This window comes from Triticum dicoccoides, chromosome 2A (assembly GCF_002162155.2).
Source record: "Triticum dicoccoides isolate Atlit2015 ecotype Zavitan chromosome 2A, WEW_v2.0, whole genome shotgun sequence".
Taxonomy (NCBI): Eukaryota; Viridiplantae; Streptophyta; class Magnoliopsida; order Poales; family Poaceae; genus Triticum; species Triticum dicoccoides.
Genome location: NC_041382.1, coordinates 335,112,020 through 335,117,909, shown reverse-complemented (window position 1 = coordinate 335,117,909; position 5,890 = coordinate 335,112,020).

Genomic DNA, 5,890 nt, shown 5'->3' with positions numbered 1-5,890 from the left:
GCCGCCTCCACGCAACCGCCGCCGCCTCCTCGCGTTGCCGGCCGCCTGCCTCACCGGAGCCCAAGTCCGGCCGGCCTCGCCCCGGCCTCTTCCTCCCTCCACGCCGTCGACCTCAACTCCAGCCGGTCAACCTCGACTTCCGCGCCCGATGAACAGTGCACCGGATCTCAGATCTGAGATCTGAGATATTTTGAGACGGTTGACTTTTTCCCTCTCCCCCTTAATTTTTGTGCATACTTTGACCTGTGATATCTCTGCATCCGTAGCTCCGATTTGGACGTATAGTATATCAAAATGTTCATCTCAGAGAGTACATCATTTCATTCTATTGCATCATTTTCATTTGAGCTCATCTTGATGCCTGAAATGCTGTTAGAAGGAGGCTTCGTGAGTTAATTGTCAGATCTGCTAGTTCATCTTAGACTTTTGTCATTTTTGCCATGATTATTGTGTGCATGATATGCCTGTGAGTCCTTCATATGTTCTGTTAAGCATCTTGTTATCTTTCCAAAGGTGCAACCCATGCATTTTTAGGATGTGTGTGGTGACTTGTGCAAGTTTGCAAAGTGAGGCACCCGGTAATTTTGTTTTCAGGGACAGTGATTTCACTAAGTCCTGGGATTGTTTAGTTCATGATGCCATATGTTCTTGTTGTTTCCTAGTGATCCGTGCGTCTTGTGAGGATGATCAGTAAGGGAGTTTTGTTAACCTTGTAGTGATCTATCCATCCATGTCTTTGTTTACAATTATGGAGCAACCTAGCTTGAGTCAATCGAGCTCTACTTTTGCTTCGTGGTGAATCTGGGCAGATCGTCAACTTGTTTGCGATTTTGCCGATGTTATTGTAGTTGATCCGTGCAAGCTATGCTATTGTTCTTGCCATGTCTAGCTTGTATTTTGTGCCTTCTTCAGGGATGTATGCTTGTCTTTCCATGACTTGCACCGTGGTGAGTGCATCGAGCTCGTAAACATGCCTTCGCGAGTTATGTTTCGGCATGTCCCAATTTTCACTAAGTCTGAAAACTGATTATGTTTTTGCTATGTTCGTGTGCTTGTTAGTATATTTTGTGATCCCTTTTGGCTCAAGGTCACTAAGGAACTTTTGTTAAGCTTGTTGAGTAGCTCCATGCCATGTCTTTCTTTGTCATGTTCAGGTCCTGTAGCATGTTGTTTTGTTGCTCCGGAGAGGGCTATATGATCTGAAATTCCAGACAAGTGTTAATTTCACTAAGTCTGAGATCTGTTTTGCCATTTGCGTTTTTTCCATGCTTGTTTGAACCTGTTAACGGATGAATTGGCCGTAGCTCAGTGCTAGACTTTTGTTAAGAATCTTGTTTGCATCCCTGCCATGTATTTTTTTGTCATGTTTGGGTGTTGTACCATGTTCATTTCATTGCATTTAGATGCCTACTTGCTGTAAATCGCAGACCGGTGTCATATTTGAAACGCTTGCCATTTCCAAACCGTAACTCCGATTCCGGCGTTCCTTATATTGTTTTCAAGCGGTTTCATCTCATCTTTCCAGTGGCACCCTTGGAATTCCAAGTTGAGGCCAGGTTCATGCATTTCCTGTCATATCTTGCATTTTGCATCCCGCATAGCATATCATCTTCGCATCGTGTTGATTGAGTTTGCACGTGGTTGATTGTATCCTTGTTGCTTGTTTGTCTTGTTTGGGTAGAGCCGGGAGATGAGTTCGCTAACGAGGAGCCCGTTGAGTTTGCTTTTGAGGATCCAGTCAACTCTGACAACTGTACAGGCAAGATGATCATACCCTCGAAATCACTACTATCTTTGCTATGCTAGTTTGCTCGCTCTTTTGCTATGCCATTGCTACGATGCCTACCAATTGCTTGCAAGCCTCCCAAATTGCCATGTCAAACCTCTAACCCCCCATGTCCTAGCAAACCGTTGATTGGCTATGTTACCGCTTCGCTCAGCCCCTCTTATAGCGTTGCTAGTTGCAGGTGAAGATTGGAGGCCGTTCCTTGTTGGAACATTTATTTACTTGTTGGGATATCATTATATTGCTATGTTATATTAATGCATCTATATACTTGGTAAAGGGTGGAAGGCTCGGCCTCTCGCCTAGTGTTTTGTTCCACTCTTGCCGCCCTAGTTTCCGTCATATCGGTGTTATGTTCCCGGTTTTTGCGTTCCTTATGCGGTTGGGTTATAATGGGAACCCCTTGATAGTTCGCCTTGATTAAAGCTTTTCCAGCAATGCCCAACCTTGGTTTTACCATTCGCCACCTAGGCTCTTTTTCCCTTGGGTTACCGGAGCCCAAGGGTCATCTTATTTTAACCCCCCCCCCCCGGGCCAGTGCTCCCTCTGAGTGTTGGTCCGAACCGGGCAGCCTGCGGGGCCACCTCGGGGAAACTTGAGGGTTGGTTTTTACTCGTAGCTTGACCTATCTGAGTGTGCCCTGAGAACGAGATATGTGCAGCTCCTATCGGGATTTGTCGGCACATTCGGGCGGTGTTGCTGGTCTTGTTTTAACCTGTCGAAGTGTCTTGAATTACCGAGATACCAGGTCTGATCGGAACGTCTTGGGAGGGGGTCTATTCCTTCGTTGACCGTGAGAGCTTGTCATGGGCTAAGTTGGGACTCCCCTGCAGGGATTGAACTTTCAAAAGCCGTGCCCGCGGTTGTGGGCAGATGGGAATTTGTTAATGTCCGGTTGTAGATAACTTGAACCTTAACTTAATTAAAATGAATCAACTGAGTGTGTTGCCGTGACGGCCTCTTCTCGGCGGAGTCCGGGAAGTGGACACGGTGTTGGAGTAATGTTTGCGCAGGTTGCTCTCTAGTTTCTCGCTCGTGCTTTGCCTCCTCTTCTCGCTCTCCTTTGCGAATAAGTTAGCCACCATACTTGCTAGTCGCTTGCTGCAGCTCCACTCATATTTTGACCCTGCCTTACCTATAAGCTTAAATAGTCTTGATCGCGAGGGTGCGAGATTGCTGAGTCCCTGTGGCTCACAGATTACTATTACACCAGATGCAGGGCCCGATGGTTCTTCTCCAGGAGACGCGTATGAGCTCAAGTGGGAGTTCGACGAAGACTCTCAACGATACTATGTTTCCTTTCCTGACGATCAGTAGTGGTGCCCAGTTGGGGGTGATTGGGACTGTGTCGCATGTTGGGTTTTCTTTTATTTTGGCGCCGTAGTCGGGCCTTGAGTGTATGGACGATGTAATGTTATTTATGTACTTGATTGATGTGGCGAGTGTAAGCCAACTATGTTATCTCCCCTTTTATTATTACATTACATGGGATGTTTGTGAAGATTGCCTAACTTGCGACATATGCCTTCAATGCGATTATGTCTCTAAGTCGTGCCTCGACACGTGGGAGCTATAGTCGCATCGAGGGTGTTACAGGGGGCGGAGCGTTGTTCGTCATGAGCTCTTCCAGGAGGCGATGGGCGCGATGAACCGACTCGGTGAAGAACTTGTGGGTGTCGACGCGTGCCTTGTGGCCAGGGTCTTCGGTTGCTGGAGGAGTGGCACAAGATGAAAGTGGCCATAACCTCAGGCGCCACCAGCACGAGCTGGATAACATGAAGGCTGAGGCTTCCCTTGCAGCCTCCCGTGAGGCCTGCTCCCGAGCTCTGGAGGAGGCTCGTGAAGCTGACCGCCGTCGCGAGGCCGTGGAGAAACACACGTGGGAGCTCCAAGCCTGGAGCGTTCTCTTGGATCAGCAGGTGGAGACGCGCAGGGCTGCCCTTGCGTCATTGAGGGGGTCGTCCACCGAGGAGGAAGATATCCGGAAGCGCGAGGAGGTGCTGGCGCTGGAAGCCGTGGAGCGCAGCCTTGAACTTGAACGGCTGGAGACGAGGGAGCGCTAGGTTGCTCAGGCGGAGGACGACATCGGCGCGCGTGAGGTCAGGGCACAGGAGGAGGTCGAACGCCGGGTGGCCAAGGCTCGTGCGGATCTCGAGAGCAGGTACAACGTGAAGCTGAGGCTCGTGGAAGCCGGGGCCGCTGGTAGTACTACTGCCCTCAAGTCCAGGTTGGTCGAGGTGGAGCGGCGCGAGGAGGCCGCCGCATCCGCCCTAGCCTCGGCGCAGGCTGAGCTGGCTTCCGCCCGCGCCGAGCTGCTCTCTCTTTGGCGGCAGAACAAGGACGAAGTCCTCGAGCGGTGGACATTAGAGCGTGTCCATGCCCCCATGCTCGAGGACCTCAGGAATAGGGCCAACACCGCCCTGGGCCATATCTGCGATGAGAATGCTCCTCATCCCCATGCAAACGACTACGCCAGCCACCACTTCTTCTTTGGCGATGTGGTGATGCGCCTGCAGAGCCATTCCGAGAGGACTCGCCAGCTTGTTGAAGAGAGGAGTCATAGTCTACTTGGGCGCGCGTTTTCCCGCGTCTTCAGCCACCTCCGGAACATCGATCCCAACTTCAATTTTGACGCGCCATTGCTCCCGTACCAGAAGACATCCAGGGTGACTTGGCGGGATGGGTTGAAGACAACGTGGATGCGCTGGTCAGGGCCTTCGCTTCTGACGACGATGGTGTAGTGGTTGCGGCGGACGAAGGCGACGTGGTTGACGACGGCGATGCCGGCGCCGATGAAGGTGGAGGCGGCGCCAACGATGGCGACAACGACGCCAGCGGTGCATCTGAAGATGACATGGGGCACGCGGCGAGCGACATATCCGGCCGATCCCTCGTTTTCCTGCTGTTTACCCTATAAAAACTTGGGCGTGGCCCCAGAAGATTGTAAGAGCATTTTGAGAGGGGGAGCCCCTCATGTAGACAAGTCGCAGCTTTTATCCTTCCATGTTAAATTGAGTACGCGTCGTCACGAGCTTACGTTATGCTGGGGCAAGGTTGTCATCGCGGTTTACCTTAGCCTGGACGAGCCCAAAACTGGCTCAAGAGATTGTAGGTTTCTGAGAAGCTCCTGAGGAATTCGTCGACACGCCTGAGAGGGTCGTGTGATAAGCAAGCGCCAACCATGACTCGACACATGCATGGCTCGTGTGCTTCATGCCCAGTCCGGCTGGCGAGGAGCACGCCAGGGGGAGCGACTGGCGCGAACTCTGTAGTAAGGCAAGAACTAGACTGCGAGAAATAGCTCGAACGAGAAAAGGCATCCCCCGTGCGCATCAAATGAAAATTCAACTTCAACTTAAATCCAAATCCAGAAGGCAGGGTTACAGAAAAGAGATCCTTAGCAAATGGCCACGTCCGGCACCTAGTCTAGTCTTCGACATCTTCTCACCAACGCGGAGCTAAGTGCTTCCAGTGGGCATGGGAGGGAGCCCCCGAGGCCCGAGGGCGGCTCTCCTGAGGCTCCGGGGCGTGTACAGCCCCACTCATTATTACGTGAGAGTGTCACGGGCGGCGATCTTCACAGGCGTGAGCCTTACTTCATATCGCCTGACGAGGGCCCCGCCTTGCGCCACCCCCTACCACCGCTGGGATGACCAGAAACCAAGACGGCCCAACGAGGGCAGAGGGGACGCCAGCGGCGCCCCCATCGACCACGGGTCCTATGCTGGGGGAAAGGTCGCAGATGCCACCCCGGCAAAGGGCCTACCTTCGGGCGTTGCCTTGCTCCGTGCGACGCGGGGAGGGGCCTTGCTCCTGGCCCCTTCCATGTAGCCCCAGTGGGTCTCTGCTGTTGGGGCGGGCATAGCCGTGCCGGAACCATCGTTCGGTGTTGTCACTTGATTCATCTGTGACTCATGGTTAGCGTAAGATTGCATGTGAGGGATTAATGGTACCCTATATCTATCGTCGACGGCGCGGCCGTCGGGGCTCTCTGGCAGCTCCTGGAAGGCTTCAGCTCCTAACGCCTCCTCCTCCCATCCTAGCCCGAGGAACGAGCCAGGGTCGTCCTCCGGTGTGTACCCCTGATCCATCATGCGGGGCACG